This window comes from Aptenodytes patagonicus, chromosome 7 (genome assembly GCF_965638725.1).
Source record: "Aptenodytes patagonicus chromosome 7, bAptPat1.pri.cur, whole genome shotgun sequence".
NCBI lineage: Eukaryota > Metazoa > Chordata > Aves > Sphenisciformes > Spheniscidae > Aptenodytes > Aptenodytes patagonicus.
The window spans coordinates 73,126,298-73,144,096 of NC_134955.1; the positions used below are offsets into that span (position 1 = coordinate 73,126,298).

The 17,799-nt window shown below is 45.2% G+C and overlaps 2 long non-coding RNA genes across 2 annotated transcripts; one reads left to right on the forward strand and one right to left on the reverse strand.

Annotated features, from left to right (window-relative positions):
• Positions 1-7,771: 7,771 nt before the first annotated feature.
• On the reverse strand, positions 7,772-10,662 carry LOC143162895 (uncharacterized). Its single transcript, XR_012995818.1, has 3 exons — positions 10,433-10,662; positions 9,819-9,992; positions 7,772-8,066 (listed from the first exon to the last, which is right to left on the reverse strand). It is a non-coding gene; the product is annotated as an uncharacterized LOC143162895 (long non-coding RNA).
• A 2,882-nt stretch (positions 10,663-13,544) lies between these two features.
• LOC143162896 (uncharacterized) lies at positions 13,545-16,339 on the forward strand. The gene is made up of 2 exons (XR_012995819.1): positions 13,545-13,691; positions 15,468-16,339. It is a non-coding gene; the product is annotated as an uncharacterized LOC143162896 (long non-coding RNA).
• The last annotated feature ends 1,460 nt before the right edge of the window (positions 16,340-17,799 follow it).

Consider the following 17,799-nt stretch of genomic DNA (forward strand, 5'->3'; position numbering starts at 1 on the left):
GTGGCACGTAACCGGCCGGGTAACCCAACACACGCCATTAGCTGCTGAGCATGCATGGGTCCTTCATGGTTCGTCAGTGGCACGTGTGGACTCTCCCGCCCTGAGAGCTGAGAAGGGGTGTGGAGCCGTGCACGATGGTATGACGGCAGTGCCGTGAGCGTGTTCTGCTCATGGTATCTTCAGCTTCTGTCGCAAACCCTGGTAAAGCACCGGTCCTTTGTAGGCAGCCTGCAACCCTGGTGACTGCAGCCATCACGTGGAGTGTGAAATCCAGTCCTTTTCTCTTAAAAAAGAAAAAAAATATTGAAAATATCACTACACTGGCTTGTTAATTTTTTCGTCCATTTCACTTCTTGGTCATTTTATACCTCACCTTTTAAAACTTTAGTGACCGTTAAGGAAGAAAATCAGGACGTGGAGCCTTTCAGAGCCTGAAGAATGATTTCTATGTCCTTCCATCACATTCAGCCCACTTGAAATATCCACTTGAATGGTTTATGCTTTAAGTGTAGTGCCATAAGATCTCACAAATGCTGCTTTTCGGGGAGGTTTGGCTGGGAACTTGGAGACAGGCTGTGGGTATGGCAACCACACAAAATGAAAGAGGCTTTCGTTTGTGTCATACATAATACAGGACTGAGGAAAGAAACAGTGACTCCTGATAGCAAAACTGCTTCACCATCCCAAAACTCAGGGGGATGCAAAACCACTAAAGAAACCAAGGAATCATATCTAATGAGCAAATCAAGTAAAGGCACTGATTTTTTTTTTTTATTACTGTTTTTATCTATTCAGATTTTACATGGTTTTGCTCCTCAAGAATAGTTGCTCATAGAGCTAAATAATACATTTACTTCCCCCTTCTCTTTCCCAGGGGTCCCCCCAGACCCTTTCAAAGTCTGGCTGTTGCCATTGGGCATGTAACTGCTTCAGCTCAGTGAAGGGGTGAGCAAGGGCCTGCAGTGGCACAGATGAAAGGCCATGGCTGGAGCCTATTAAGAAATTATGTAAATGATCACAAAGAAATAGAAGCCAAACATCTCTGCGTCGTGAAGCTTGGTGTTAATTATATTTATGAGTAAAGTATGTATATGAGGGTTAGGGGTTTTTATATATATTTTTAATTTTTTTTACTTTAGGAGAAGAGGCTGAGCCTGGGGTGGATCTGCCTCATGTAGAAATGGGACCACCAGCTGCGTCTGGCAAATAAAAGATGGGGGCAAATCTTCTGCTCCCTGTGTGCAGGTGATGCTTTGCCAGGCTGGAGGGGCTGGGCTGGACCAGGTGAGCATGACCTGTTGTCCTGGTTTTGGCTGGCACAGAGTTAATTTTCTTCCTAGTAGCTGGTATCGTCTTTTGGATTTAGTAAGAGAATAATGTTGATAACACACCGATGTTTTAGTTGTTGCTGAGCAGTGCTTACACTAGTCAAGGGCTTTTCAGCTGCTCAAGCCCTGCCAGCGAGAAGCTGGGAGGGGGCACAGCCAGGACAGCTGACCCAAACTGGCCAAAGGGACATTCCATACCATGGGACGTCATGCTCAGTACATAAACTGGGGGGAGTTGGTCGTGGGGGCAGTGACCACTGCTCGGGGACTGGCTGGACATCGGTCGGTGGGTGGTGAGCAATTGCATTGTGCATCACTTATTCTGTATATTCTTTTATCATTATTATTATTATTATTTTCCCTTCCTATTAAACTGTCTGTATCTCAACCCACAAATTTTACTTTTTTCTTTTTCTGATTCTCTCCCCCACCCCACCAGGGAGCGGGGGGAGTAAGCGAACGGCTGTGTGGTGTTTAGCTGCCTGCCAGGTTAAACCACAACACCTCTGTGACTCTTGCAGAATAGGAATGGCAGCCAAGAAATCGCTGTCCTACTGTGATACCCAGTTTAGTAAATAAATTTCGGATTATATGCCAAAGCTGTGTGTTTCGGCTCTTGCAGCCATTCCACGTAAATCCCCCCCGTGACGCACACTGTAAGGGAATACATTATTTCATCAATGAAGATAAAAGGCTGTGCTACATAATATAAAGACAATCAATACTAATAGCAGAGCAAAACATACAATTCTTGTTTCCATCTTCTGTTGGGCTATCATCAATATTAAAATACTCCATCTGTATGCATGTGTATTGAATAATTCAGAAAAAAATAGGTTAAAAATGTTAACAAGCATAGCTCTTCAGTAGAAATGTATTTCTGGTGCTTCACTTTCTTCTTTCTCTCTATTGATATTCTAACTTTACAGAGTACAGCTCCCAGGAGGCATCACAGAGTCCCTTGGGGCACTCTTCTGGTCGGAGGGTATGGACCATCACGGGGGGCAGCCTGGAAGAGCTGTCCAGCACATGGGCAGCAGAGGAGACTCTGGATGCAACAGCTAAGGCTTCTTTCATGGTAATAATTCAGGCAGAGAATTTCTAGATTAGCTAAATTGAATCAAAATGTTGCAATACAGGGCAATAATCACTTTTACAGGAAACATACTTTAAAATGAACAAATCATTTTGACAGAAAACTCCAAGCAGCTGAAGATAAATTCATGCAATTTCTTTTTAAAAAGCTTCAATATATCTTATACTATGATTGACCATTAATATAGCATGTATTCAAAATACTTTTACTGACCCTTTCTTTTTTTGTTTAATTCCTGTTTAATAAAATGTTGATGGGGGATGAGTAATAAGTTGTCTTTGGGCATCTCAACAGCGACCATTATTTTCCATTTAAAATTCAATTACATTTAAATTTTGGTTGTATACATTTTAATAGCAACAAATGTTACACCATTGTCTTAATATACTGCAATTTATCACCTCTGAGAATAAAGAAATAAATCAGTCTATTAAAGACAGGTAGTAAACTATCAGGACACACAGATCAAAGGAAAACATTGATTTGGGTGGCATTAAAGGTGCCATGCAGTTGTGCGTCACAGACCTGTCATTCCCTTTAAAAAACAAAACTCCGTTTTTCAAAATCCTGAAATTCTAACTAGTTTGATAAGAACTTCCCCACTATTTAAAATGCATCCTGGGAGTCTGACTGTGTGAGAGTGAGCTTTCTGAGACACTGCCACTGGACTGCTACCATTTCCATGCTGGCTGTCCCCTCACAATCTAGGAGAAGACCATTCCTCTTCTTTCCAGGCTTGATACCTCCTAACTTCTGCTCCGTCACAAGCAGGGGCTCCTTTTGTAGGTGGAGGAGGTTGCCCAGGCGGTACTGAAGCTGTGGGCTCCTGCAGTCCCAGCAGAGGAGCGGGATGATGAAGCCTCCTGAGAAGATGCAGCAAGATGATTTTGGATCCAGCAAAGCACACTCTGGTCTTTCCGCGGAAGAGCGCTGCTTGGTTCGGGCTGCTGTGAAGGAGACATTTGTCTGATGAGTGTTACCATCTGACGAAAACGATCCAAATGGCTTTCTTTTCCACTGCCAACTTCCTATGGATTTGGGGCTGCACATAGAAAATCCCAGAGCCAGATGGCTGGAGAGCCGCCATCTGTCTCCCTGTGGTGCGGCGTGCCGGCGGGATGAGGCTCTGGCTGCACAGTTTCTCAGGGAACTAGAAAGATCGTGTTTAGCTTAACACCATGGCAAGTACCATGACATGGGCATTTTACTGACTGATGCAAAATATTTTGGGAATCCTGCCCAGAGTGATAAGCCACTGCCAGAACAATACTTTTTTGGGGGGAACTGCAGGCAAAAGAAAGTGTCAGGCTGATATTTACCTCCAGAAAATGCTACTGATATAAACTTTTTAGAAGTTAACTTTTAATTCAATAAAGCTGTCCCCTCAAACTAATTTTATTCTAATCCTTGAGAGGAGAGAACCTTTTAAGTCCAATGGAAAATGCTAATAAACTGTCATGTTGTGGGTTCTTTTTCCTAATTCAGTAATAGCTGTCAGCACCTTTCTTCTCCCACTCTCACCTTAACAAGTTAATATGCTGCACTGCCTCCAGCCTGCACTGTGATTATTAATTAACAGACCCTTCAGAATGGATTCTTGTTCCTCTTTTTTGTGCAGTGGGAACAGCCATTCACATTTCATACAGTCTGGTGGACATCTTTGGGCCACACCTTCCGCAGGGGAATCTGCCTCTTTCAGTACGTTTCACCGGGCGTCCACACCCCCTGGGCACGAAACACCGACGTTGCCCTGTGCTGTGCTCACCTCCTTCCCAGGCTCTGTGCGGGGATAGGGAGCTGCAGGAGCTTCTCTCACTGCTACAAGGTGACCCCTTCCTCTATCCAGAGACCAGTTGTTCCCGTAGCAGCAGCAAATGGTAGTTGAACATTGCTTGCTACTCCTTTCCTGGATGATGTGTGCTGCACATCAGATGCTCTTGCTGCAGCAAATGGCGCTGCCAGTCCCCAGCATCCCGGGGGTAGCCCGTGCGCCAGGCGAGTGGTCCAAGCGAGGTAGGTGTACGCAGCCCTGTGTTTGACTGTAGCTCCTCGTATTTAGGTCTTGGCTAAAATCCAAATAAACTTCCCGCTGTCTTACGGCAGGCAGGGTTATCACCCTGTTCGCCTGGTGACTGTCCCCCTGCAATGAAATCCTGCTCCCTACGTGCTGGATTACAACAGTACATGCTGTTGTACCGACAGAGATTTATCAACTGTGCAAATCAATACATTTCTTAAATTAACTGGACTAGAGTAGCAGCGAGACTGCCTGAGCCAAATGCAATCTCACGCTGCCATGGACAAACATGAAATATAATGCTTTCTACAGGCTGATAAGACACGGTATAAGATGGGGCTTTGTTCTGCCATCCTTCCCGCGATGCCCATTATTAACAGGGTCTTCACTCCCCATGTTTTGGCCTTGCTCAAGTTGAATTTTGTGTTCCTTGTAAGTGGATAAGATCAGTTCTGCATGGCTTTCCACTGAGGACTCGGGGCTGCTCTGTGCATACCCCCATGGAGATGTCTGAGGCACACGCTCGCTTTTGCTCAGCTGTGGTTTATGGGCAGCTGCTGCACGCAGGTCTGCAGGACTCCTACACTCCCGTGCATTGCGTCCACCCTCTCTTGCTGAGATGATAGATTTCCAGATTGCACCCTTCGCACACTTTCTTGCAAGTACACCCACCCAGTGGCATTTACTTTGTCTGGAAAACATGTTATTTTATCGAAGAATAAAGTTGTGGTATTAGAGAAGAACACTCAGAGAAAGTTACAGCTTAGCTGCACATCAGTAATGGACTGCACAGATTATTTAGTTATTTTTTTATGACATAGCTATTTTCTGTGGTATTCTGTGTGTATTAGGCACAGTATACTCTGGCTGAGTGCCTGTATTTCAGCATAGGCTAGCACTGTAATGATGAAAATGGGAAAGACAAGTGATTCATTTCTCAAAATTAGCCATATCCCCACATTTCAGACAACTGGCCATGATAAGATGCCTTGCACAGCACTTCATCCATGTTATATGTGAGACTGATTGAAAGCTGGAAATGAGCCTTAAAGAAAATGACATAAAACTATTTACCCATATTCAACAGCGGCCAGCAGGACTTCATGGTGATGTACTGTCAACATATCTCCTCAGCCTTATGTTTAATTCAGCGCAGAGCTTGTAGTGGAATAACATCAAGTCAAGCTTTTATTAAAATTTCCTTACTTGAAGTCTCAAAGCAACCAGTGTCATTAGAGTTTAAGCATGGTGGTGAATCAGGAACCAGGAGAGCTGTTAGGTGGAACAAGAACATTTCAAGATTAACACTGGATTCAATTAACTGGCTCCTATCCTTTATTCAGCAGCTCCCTCTGGTCGCTCATCGCTGTGTGGGTGCGTTTGGGGAGGGGTCTCCCTTCCTGGCACCCCCAGCCTGCGTCCGGACAAGCCACCGCTGCTGAGCAGGTAGGATGGGCTCCTGATTCTCACCGAGTGATTAGCATTGCCCGAGACCTCCCAAGGCTCCCCCTTAGCACATCACAGGTTGAAGGTAGTAACAGTCTCTCCATCTTGTTTTATCTAAATACCCGACATGCTTGGCACCGCTCAGGCATGGCAAGAGGTTTCTGTCGTTCCAGAACAAAAGTGACCTGTACGGCACCATAGGCTGGAAATAGATGGGTTTTCTCGTACATTTCAATCAGTATCTCTGATGGCTTTCCCTAATCTTTGTGGCTGAACGTGGTCTGCTTTTCTAGTGTGAAGAAGAAGGAGCTACAGAGCCAGTGATCTGGATCGTGGAGAGCAATCCACCCCAAGAACCACGTAGTCATTAGTTACTAGAGAATTATTAATCATGAGCTTCATTTCAGAACTGTGAGTTGCAAGGTCTGGTGTTAGATGGAAACAATCAGGAGGGAGAATAGCTGGGGTTTTTGTAAAATAAAAACTGTAGGGGGAGGAAAAAAAGAGAGAGGGGAAAATTTAAAGTGCCCATGTAAAGGTAAATATTTGCAATGAGAACCTGAATAATCTGAGCTGAGAAGGACTATTCTAACTCTTCCAGAAAACAGGTCCACTGAGAAGCCATGAGCCCCTTGAGATGGGTGAACCGGTGCCCCAGGTGGTCACCACCCTCGGCCCAAAGCCGAGGACAACCAGGAAAGGTCTGGAAACCTTTCATCCCCCTTCGACCTCCCCTCTGCTTGGGGGCTGGGAACAGCTCTTATCCAAACTGACAAACTGCTGAAACATTGCTGTCCGGGGAGGGACTCACCTTCTGCCTGTGCCTGAGATTCAAGACATCCTGCTTTGCTGGGGAGAGGCAGTATCTCCGGTAGCAATTGAGGGGACTCAGGATGGCAAAGAGAAGAAGAGTTTTACTGTGAAGGACAGCTAATAATATACTTTATTAAATGACTGAAAGAGGCCCTGTGAAAGTGCTGGCTATATTAGACACAGATGTATGAACCCCCGGGGGCTGCTTGAGAGTCATCAGGGGCTGGCACAGCCCCAGCAGAAATCGTCCCCATTAGCCCCACTCCGGGGTGCAGTGGGCAGCACTCCTCTGGCAAGGAGGGGAGTCCCGGCAGAGCCCCGCTACCAGCAGGAAGGGGAGGGCAGAGTTGTTTTCTGACAGCACGTTAAATTAAAACATACTTTTTGCCTGATTCCTTGCATACCTGTCTCTGGCACATCAGTGTAAGTAGCAAATAAAAAGCCGAATTGACTGTCAGGTTGGTTTTCCTCACGTGGTGACTCATAACAGCACTGCACCTCCAGCATCAGCTGTGCCAGTTTCTAAATAATATTAAGGCACAGGCAGTCAAGGCTCTCCTCAACTTTACAGAACTGAGCTAAGATATGCCATGAGTGCTGCCAGGGCCTTTGGTACCTCAAAGACAAAAAAGATTTCTAAACACGGTGCATTTCCAGCTTTCCTGTGACTCATGCAAAAGGCAGCAGGGTGCCTGTGTGAAAAATGGTGCTTACATTTCTTGTGACACTTTAGTGGCTAGGAACCTTCTTGCACGATGTCCATGGGGCTGCGTGGCAGCTTGGAGGGCCAAAAGGCAAGTGAGTGCCAACACTTCTGTCATCCCAAGAGAGGTGTCGGGCAGGAGGAGCCCTCCTCCTCCTGTCCCCACGTGTTTAAGGGACACAGAAACACCTCCTTCAGTAGGAGTCACTTCAGAAATGACCCATGCAGAAGAAGCTCCACCAAGGAGGAAGAAATGGCAATGGTGGGAACTGAGTCCCCACCACTGCCGGAGTCATGTCTGCTTGTTTTTCTGCTTAAGTGGATTAGACAGAGACCAAGGAGCAGCAATAGCATGAAAAGGATTAGTGTGCTCATACTCGTAGTCATTTATTCTTACACCATGACAAAACCCACAAAACTCCTGCTTCTGAGCAAATATTTTTATCTATTGTGTATAGACTCAAGATATATCTTGTTCTTGCATTCTTCACAGGAAGCTGTCTTCTGGTCATCCCAAGTTTTAGCGTTTGACTTCTGAGCACTTAAGGATTGGTGGCTCACCCGCTGATACGGTGCGGTGGTGCCATGGCGGCAGAGCTCAAGCGAGGGTTACCACTCTGCTCCCTGCCAGGACTCGGGGTGGTGGGACATAAAACATCTGGGCTGCAGAACAGAAGCAATGAAAAGGACACTGGTGTGGATGGGAAACTGTGGCTGGGTAAAGAGCAGGTCTCATACTGTTCGTCCCTACGGTAGGTGTTTTCCACGGTGTTTCATGAAATTGCACAGAGAGGAAGCTCACTCAAATATTCTGCGTTCCATCAGTACCTTTCATTCCTCTTTACTTCACCACTCTTGGTATCAGCCAGTGGTTGCGCCTCCAGAGTTTCCCACCCTGTTCTTTGCTGCGCTCACACTGGAGAAGATCCGTGCATGCACTGAGGCCAAATGTTACAAAACCTCCAATTTTTTATGAAGTTCATCTTTTCCTCTGTAAGTCCTAATACGTGCTGCCTTGTGCCAGCCACTCGCTCCAGCTGGGCTGGCTGCACGGGGACCCTGCAAAGCACACAGTTTCAGCCAGCAATGGCACCGCTACCTCGACATGTCAACCTGTCTGCAACAATATTTAAACAATAACGAGGTAGGTGATCAAGATAAAAGTCTTAAAAGATCCCTTTTCTGGAAGGTATGGCTTGTTTGAGCAGAATTTCTTATGTGGGAACATGAAAACTGACAAATGGGAATAATTTCATACAACATGTAATTAAACTGTACAGCTTATTATCACTGGGAGTTGCAACAGCAAATAATTTGTACAAATTCTGAAGGAAGGGAAAATACAGACAGATAACAACAATACCCCGTTATCTGACTTAGTGGTGAAAAGAACAGAATTTGTAAGTCTCACTCACAGCGCTGAGCAGCTGGGACGCTTCTGGTTTGCTTTCACTGAAACAAAACATGGTGTGCTTTTGGCTTTATTTTCTTACATTCACATTTTGAATGGAAATTTGGTACACTCTGATTTAAAATGTAGTTTCAGAATAAATTTTTTATTGTTATTATTTTTGAGTAGTTGTCATGGAACATTTCTGCTATAAGGTTTTCCTTCCTTCCCTCTCTTTTCCCTGGGAAGGGTCGGGAGATGTAACAAGATTCTTGAATGTATTTTCACTAATCTGAAGGTCACTTTTCACTGAATGAAGCTATTTTCAGAACAATTTTAGTTCATCTCTTTGCCTTCATTTTGTGCTTTAGTTACGAATGCTTAGTTACTAATGGTTAGTTTGGTTAATTAAGAATATGTAGATTTGTATTTATTTACTTATTTGTTTTCTATTTATGTTATTTAAGTAATTAATTATTATTTAATTTGTTTACTGACTAAGTTTATTATTCAGTTACTTATTAAGGTTTCATGACTGATGTCCAACTATCAAAGTCTCAGGCCATGAGGGGGGATGACCGGTGTGTGCCTCCAGCCCTCGCCAGCCTCCCGGGACTGGGATGCCGGCAGCGGCGGCAGCGTCCCGGGGCAGGCGGGGTGAGCCTGGAGCAAGGTTCACACCTCTAATTAAAGGACTGACACTAAGCATTCCTAAAAAAAGCAGCTGTACAGCATCAGCTAAATGGGATTTGGAGTTAAACAGCAATTCACACTTTCTGAAATGTTTATAGCTTCAAGTATATTAATTACGACAAACTGATTACTTCCCAGCATTTTACAGTGCTTGTAGGGAAAGGTATTTTGTGGCTAAAACACATACATTCCTCTCACTTCCCTAGAGCTCTTTCCCTTAACATATTTGGCATTTTGAAAATTTATCGCTTCCAACAGAGTTAGAAAGTGGTCTTTTATTTTTTCACGCTTTTCAAAAGTGTTGTTTTATATGAAAACAAATAGTCACCTACTGAATAACAGCAGCCCTCTCCGATGGCAGCCATCTTCTCTCCAGTTTTCACCATTTTACATTCAAAGATGGTTTTCCAGCCTGCCGGTTCAGGCGACCCCATACACAGCACTGACAGCAAAGGTGATGGTTTCTTTTTTTTCTTACTTTTAGACCGAAAAATTGAAATGGAAAACTGATGGGAAAAGAAGGGGTTTGAGTGCATTTTGTTTGCATTCTGTGCATTTAATAATGGAATATTCTAATTAAACCACATTAAGAAAAGACTCAATATGGAACAGGAATAATTAAATTAGCAATTACAAAATGACACAACAGATAGATCACTTCTGCATTTCTTTCTCGTGGTGTTTTGAGTGATGGGTCAGCCATAGCCCCTGCCTATAAGCACTGGTGTGCATCCGAGCTGCTGAGACCGATGGCGCCCGCCGGCTCTGCCCCAGGGAGGGCTGCTCCTCCTGCACACACAGTGCATTTTAACATGTCCAAGTACGCACGAGCCATCGGCTGGTACATATGGCAAATAAACACCACATTTATTTCAATTTTGATGGTACGTAGTTGTTGGAACTGCTCACCAGCAATTTGCAATCTTTGTAATTTCACTTTTCTCACCTTGCTTACAGGTTTTCTCACAGCTCTTTCTCGCCACTCTGCGCTTTTCTCGGCAGTCTGAGCCCAGACCAGGGATCTCGCTGCAGAGGAAGCTGAGCCCCTTCAGAGGGGGGTTGCAGGGAGCAGCTCAGTCTCCTTCGTCCTTCCCTCCTTGCTGCAGCCCAGCTCTGACCCTCCCAGGCCACGGGAGACATCAGGGTGGCCACAGCCCCATCCCATCGACGCGTGTGCCTGTGTAAACATCCCTTTGCAAACGCTATCTGGAAAAAAAATAAGAGCTGTTTTAGAAACACTGGCATGCCGTGTTTCCAAAATTAAAGACGCTGGAGTGTGCCCACGGCAGCTGCTGTGCGATGCTGCCGCTCTTCTGCTGGCTAGGGCTGGCGGCTGGCCCGGGCACCAGGGCACGGCGGGGACATGGCGGGGCACGGGGGCACAGGGGGTCTCTCATGATGTTGTGGGCTCTGGCAGTGCTTCCTCTGCGCTTGTGCCCCCAGCCAGGAGCTGGGGAGTCCTGGAAGTGCTGCTCTGGGGCTCACGGCCACAGGAGTGCCACCATGGGTGACCCGGCTCGTGGACGGCTCAGCTGGGGATGGAGTAAACCCCGCGGGGAGATGCTCCATCATGAGCGGATGGGACCGTCTGTGCAGGTGGGCCAGGTAGGACTGGCTGGGTCTGCGTGAAAACAGCACGGTACTTATTTGACCTATTCATACTGGGTCATTTTGTCATTTGCACGTAAGATACAAAAAGTGCTCCTTCAGTTCCTGCCTGAGTCGGGGACGTCCTCGTACATGGTCCCAGATACCAGCCCAGCGCACGAGGGCTTGCAGGACTGCGTGAGCATCTCCACTGGGAGGGAGTTGCCTGCTCACCAGCCCAGGGGGGGACTTGTTCATTTTACCAGTCCTCAGCTACCCTCCTCTCCTGCTTGCAGCAGATTTTTATTTTGGGATAAAAACATATTTCTTCTCCAAAAATTTGTAAAGTTGGAGCAGACTGACTGGGTTTAATGTTCCTTTTCATGCAGCCCAGAGTATCTACACTTCGACTTTCATAAAGCTCAAGGGACAAAAAAGACACATACCCACCCCCACACCCCCAACCCATGACCACCGCTGCTGAAGGGGCAGGACGGTGCTGGGGCTGGCACCGTCTACCTGAACTCACATTTGGCTTCCAGCAGTTTCTGTGGTCTAGTCCAGATGTGATGCCACAAATCACAGCATGCAAACACGAATGCCACCACTCACAGACACAAATCTCCCTCCCCAGCAACTGAACTGGAAGCGGGTATTTAGACCTCCCGTGCACCATGCCCTGTTTCCACGGGCCAGTTCAGGCTGCCACATGGCAACATATGGCCATAATAATACAGGTTTCTGCTCTGTTAGAAAGCAAAATACCCTCTTGCAACACAGCAGTGGCATTTCAATATTCCAGAGGCACACTGGCACAAAATGGTCAGGAAAAGCAGCATCAGCCTCTTCGCCCAGGAGAGGGGAGTTTCCCTTTCCCAGATCAAGCCAAAGGGCAGCCATCGAGTCAGGAGAAGCTCTGCACTCGCTGCTCTGCACGTTGCAGTATTTTCCTCATAATTCGGATTCTGTTTCTGGCTGTCACCTTTCTCCACGAGACCTCTTGCCAGACGCCTTCTCAGACCCCCCCTTGCCAGGTGCAGCCTGGCTCTCCCCAGCTCCCCATCACGTCTTTGGCAGCCCCGGATGCATCCTCCAGCCTGGCACCCACCCTGCACTGGCACAACAGCACCAAGACAACAAATTGGTATGGAAATGCTACTAAAAGTTTAGCTGGCTGATGCGTGACATTTTGCCTCCTATCAATTAGGGGGGAAAAAAAAAAAGGAAAACACAGGGGTATGGGGTAAAGAAGCCTGCAATAAAACATCTGTGTGACCTTCCTAGGGGACCAAAACCATTTTGGGTAAAATGTTGTGAAAATCTGCACTTTCCGTGGAAGCATTATTCCAATGTGAAGTTTGCAGCCAGCTCCTTTAATTGATTGCAAGTGTCCATTGTTGCCAACTATCCACTAAATTATTCAAAGGAATAATTTTCAGACTATGACTGTTTCTGTGCTGTGTATTAATCATTTACTATTCATTATTTCTGAACTGTGACTGACCACCTAAATTGAGTGCACTATTTCTGTTCTTCAATTAGGTAATTGAAATGCTCTTTAAATCAGAGTAATTAGCAGTATGACTTTTCAGCTGAATTATTATTTACTGTAAATTAATGGAAAATTCTGGGACTTGTGAGCTATTATGCCCATTATTTGGCAGTGATCTGAATTCTGTCAGATAAAGAGTGGTATGAATTTGTGAATCATCTTGAACAAACCTGACAGCTTCTATTTGTAAAAATATTAACAATTCTGGTTTTTGGTAATTCAGCCAACTCTAACATTTCAGAATATTTCAAACGCAATTTGTAACCAACAAGGCATATTAGTTACAGAAGCCACGAGTTTAGTGTCAGCATACTAATGTCGTTTCCTCAAGATGGTGGAAATAACTAATTTTCATGCTTTCTGAGTTCTGCTTTAGTCAGTACACCAGTAAGACAATAGCTGATCAAATGAACTGATATGTATGCTGTATGTGCTCTTTTGAATGTCTCCGTGAATTTGTTTTGATAGTTTTTGCTCCTATTTTGTGTTCACATTGTGAATATTTTCCAGCAAATGATTTAACCATCCTTAGACTATTAAGCTTCTTTACTGAGAAAGAGATCATTTAAATTCACAGTTATAAATATTCACAGTGCAAATGAGACTACATACCTTCAGCTAAAAAAGAATGTAATGTAAGGCCCACAGTGAATAGCTACAAAAATGGAGCTTTTTGTTCCTAAATTGTATGCAGGTCCTGATTTGGTATAGATTATAAAAAAATATTTCACTTTAAGCATATACGTATTGCTGTTGGGCCTCGGTGGAATGAGTCATGTATTTAAAGTAAGCACCGAGCCAAGTCCCAGTCCCCAGTCCCTCTGTCCTGCAAACGCTCCCTGCAAGCTGCTTCACATTGCCGTCTTCGAATGCATTTGCTGCCTCTCGCATACTCAGACTAAAGACTTATTTAGTAAATTGTCTTATTTCTGTGTTTGTGCTGGCAATGGCAGTGCACCAGTCCTGCAGAGAGCAACAGGCTTGCCAGACCTCAGGTCTCTCTTTGAACCCGACGGCAGCCGGGGGAGCGGAGGCAAGACGGGCGACAGATGCAGCTGGGTCCCAGGTAAGCCGAGCCAGGGCAGCCTTGGCTTTGCTGCAGTGTTCTCTGCTGTGACCACGGGCTCTTGGAAATCATGACTTGTTCCCTGAATTGTTTCAATACTATGTTGAAACAAAGAATACGATTCAAAGATTTTATTATTGGTGGTGGTGTTACTATTACTACGATTAATTATCTATTTATGGAAATTATAGGGCCGCCTAAAAAGTTTGTTTTATTTGTGTTATGCAATAACCCAACCTCCCTCTGTCTCACTTGATCTCTCATTTTTAGCTGCATAGCATGATAAGAAAACATTGTAGAGATTGGCTATTCCTATTTTACATTCAGAACATGAGGCTTTACAAGAGGAAATGTCTTGATGTATCTGCTATTTTATTTTTAATGAAAACATTTCTCGCATGAAAAAAAGAGGTCACTGCACATCTCTTAGAGTACAAATTATTGCATATGCACAGAGGATGGAAAAACACTAAGGATTGAGTTGGAGCACTAAATTCCCCACTCAATAGCACCTTTATAACATGCAAATAAGGCAAAACCAAGCACCATATTGTGGGGTTTGGAGCACACAAAAATATCATCCCTGGAGCAATACCACTCCCCTGAGACTGTGTTATCGAAAAGCACAAGAAAAGAAGTTTTCTTCTTGAAAAAGCTTTGTAGAGGAGTGAAAAAATAAGCCATGGACAAAGGACTGAAGGCGCTGATATACCAAATATCTTCCTCATAAGGGCCTGAGTGCAATGACTGAAAAAAAGATGTATCTCCAGAGCAGGGAAAGAATTGTTTCTGCTTGCTCGGGAGTCCCTCAGGAGGTCATTTGCTCCTGCACTGAAATACTGCCTTTCCTTGCTGCTGCTTGGTTGAACCTCTCCCCTTTCTAAAAGAATGAAAGAACAAAACATGGTGTGTGGTTTTTTTTTTTTTTTTTTTTAAATTATTTGTTCAGATTTCTTTATAACTGAAGGAAAAAAACAGCTTTATGTGCAGGGAAAATGTAATACAATTTGCATGTATTAATTCCGAGTTTCTCCTAGCATTTTGGTTCACAGGAGCATGCACCATGGGGCGAATGTGCTGAATGTGTTAACAAGGGTATCCAGGCACTGAGAATAAAACGTCTGCAGAGCACGACCTTTTCTTGTTATGGTGGATTAGTATTTTCCATGTGCCTGTTGGTGTCACTCTGCATCGAATAAAGCTCTGGGTATTGCTTTAACAGCTGCCTCCATTACTGCCCATTCCTCACTGCAAAAGTAATGAGGTTTTATTGCTCCCGCACCAACGACTGCAGGAAGAAGTCTGGGGGCAGCGCTGCCTTTTACAGAGCTCCCATGTCCCCTCCTAAGCATCATGTCCCCTCCTAAGCATCATGTCCCATAGGCTTTGCTTAAGCAGAGCCAAGCAGGAGGTGGTGCAGCCTGGGTGTGGGATGGCAGCGGGGTCTCAAGGATCAGCCCTGGGCTTGGGGCTGAGCCCAGGAGGCTGGCGGGGAGCGGGACTGAGAGCCATGTGAGGAGGAGGGACGCTATCTCAGGAGCTACGACCAAGGAGACGTGACAGGCAATGGGCCACATCCCGTCCTGCATGGACAGCGGTGGGGGATGTACTGTCCCTGTGCCACTGCCCCCTGCTCTTCCCTCTCCCACTCTGAAGACTGCGGCTGAGCACGCGTGGGACATCCAGCACCCTGCCTCTAACTCTGTAAATGTGGCATTTTGCATAACAGGAGTATAAGAAGCACTGTATTAAACTAATTTTTTTTTTTTTATTTAGGTTCCTGGCATGACAGACGGATGGGTAGAAAGAATTCTGGCAAGGTCCATAAATCTCCTTCCTGAGCTATTAATCAACCCCAAATTGCACATCTAATGCTGTTCCTAGGCAAAGGTGGAGGACAGGAGATACTCTCAGCTTGCGTTTGCTGCAGGGGTCACATTCCCTACGACCAGTCAGGAGCTCCCGCACCCACCTGCAACTCACAGCAGCGAAGCGATGAGCCAAGCTGAGCAGGAACAAGGGCTGGACAGAAGGAGAGGGGTCTCGCCTGGCAGTCAATGGGACACAGGGGATCTGTCCGAGGTCCAGGTCCCAGCTCTGGGCTCGTGCCCTGCACTCCCAGCCCTACTTCTGGGGCTGTCGCGCTCCTTCATTGATCACTGGCAGCAGACGTGATGGAGCTCACTACTGATGGGCGTTACTCATGTGTTAAATGAAAGGTTGTCCTTGTGTTTTTTCGTGGAGATGAGAATCAGGATGGCAGTTTCAAGGTGCAGCTTCATTGCTAAGATGCAGTGGACTCTCTTTGCTCCTGCTGGTATACTCAGCCCGTCCTCAGGAATGGAAATCAACAGATTCGGTTTTCTGAGCTGGTAGCGCTAAAACTCAGCACTTTCTGTCTCAAGGTTGTCTGTGACTCGTCAGTAGAGATGGAGTGTCTTTCATGCTGAAGTGCCTTTTATAGTGTGTTAAGTGTCTCAGAAAAAGTATAACAACCCTGTTCATGCCTGACTATGACTGCCACATTTCTTTGAAATTGCTAGAATATTTTCATTAAATATATTTGAATTTTTCAGATAATTTGGGGGGGAAACAAACATATTGCAGCTTCCTATTGTGAAGATCTTTTATTAAACCTTCTGCCTGTGTTCTTACAAACATGCTGTCCTTGGACAGGGTTTCTCGATGAAGTTTGCATCTAGCGCATCGGCATGTGATTTGGGATGATCAGTCACTTTCGCTTTGGGTGCTCTTGTCTTTTCAAAAAGTGGCCAAAGGCACAGCTGCTGTTGGCCTAATCAGGCCAGACACTTTGAACTTGGCTTGCTGGGTGAGGAGCCAGGAAAGAGCAAAGCTTGTGGTGTTGCTAAACAGATGGGCTGTTCTGCACCAGCCTGAGTTCACTCAGGGCATGTGGCATTGCTCCAAACCCTGGTCCCAATGCGGAGTAGATAACTTTAACATTAAAAAAATATAAATCTTGGACATCAAATACTTCACAAACAAATCACAAATCAAATTTTACTTCATATTGTTCCCTTCAGTGTAAAAATTGTCCTGCATACTAGCTGCTGCAACACATCAACAGAAAATACTGTTCAGCTGCAGCAATTAACACTTTGGGCACAGCAAGATTTGGAATTCAGATGTTTGAAAGCATCAAGTAACAGTATCGTGTTAAATATATCCCGTGCCATATGCATGCAGAACATGCATGTGAGGGGCATGTGAGGCAATGTATAATTTTAAAGTACTGTGTCATCCTATCAGACTCTTTTTTCTTTGCCAGAATAAATCTACATTAAAAGATAAAAAACAAAGCCTTGTGCCCTGTAAAAAGCAAAATCTGATTTCACTTTTTTGGGTGAAGTATTTTTCATTTTACATTTCCTATCTCAGACTATATAAGTACTTTATGTGGCTTGCCCCTGCTGCTGTCCTGTACTCGGGATGAGACTGAAGAGGTGCGTGCCGTCCTGGCTTAGCTGCTTTTTGTCAGTAACGCTGTTAGTCTTGTCATGTTTTTCTCTGGGTCATCCATGCACTAAAAATACCCCTTCAATTGAGCTAAATTTCCTGAAGTATCTCCTGTGTATACATAGAACATCAGATGCTACTGTATGGAAATTCCCACAAAGTACTTGAATTTAAGGCAGCCTTTGTCTAGTGTCTAACCTGAGTATTTGGTGCCCTGAGCAGCCTGCAGAGATGCTGAGAGTGAAGCTGGTTGGTAGGTGGTGCTTTTGTGATAAGTCTCTGCTCAGGTTTCAACATCGGTGCGTATCCAGCCTTTTCCTTCTCTGTTGTCACCGCCAAGCCAGCCCTTTCCTCCAGGGTTTCACTGGAATCCGATTTTGTAATTGGCTCTGAAGAGCTGTTTCTCCTTTTCAGGTCCTACCATTAGTGGAAGCTGCCTTGTTGTAGGACCCCTCATCTGTTGGTACTTCAGCCTTTTATCTCCTGTCTCTGGGTTGCCCACACAGGAATAGCTCCCGAGATCCCTGATTCCCTGTTTCTGCGGACTGGAGAGCATTTCCTTCATGTGAAACATGAGAAAAATCGAGGCAGGATTTTTTTAATATTTGAAAGTTACCTACTTCAATTTAAC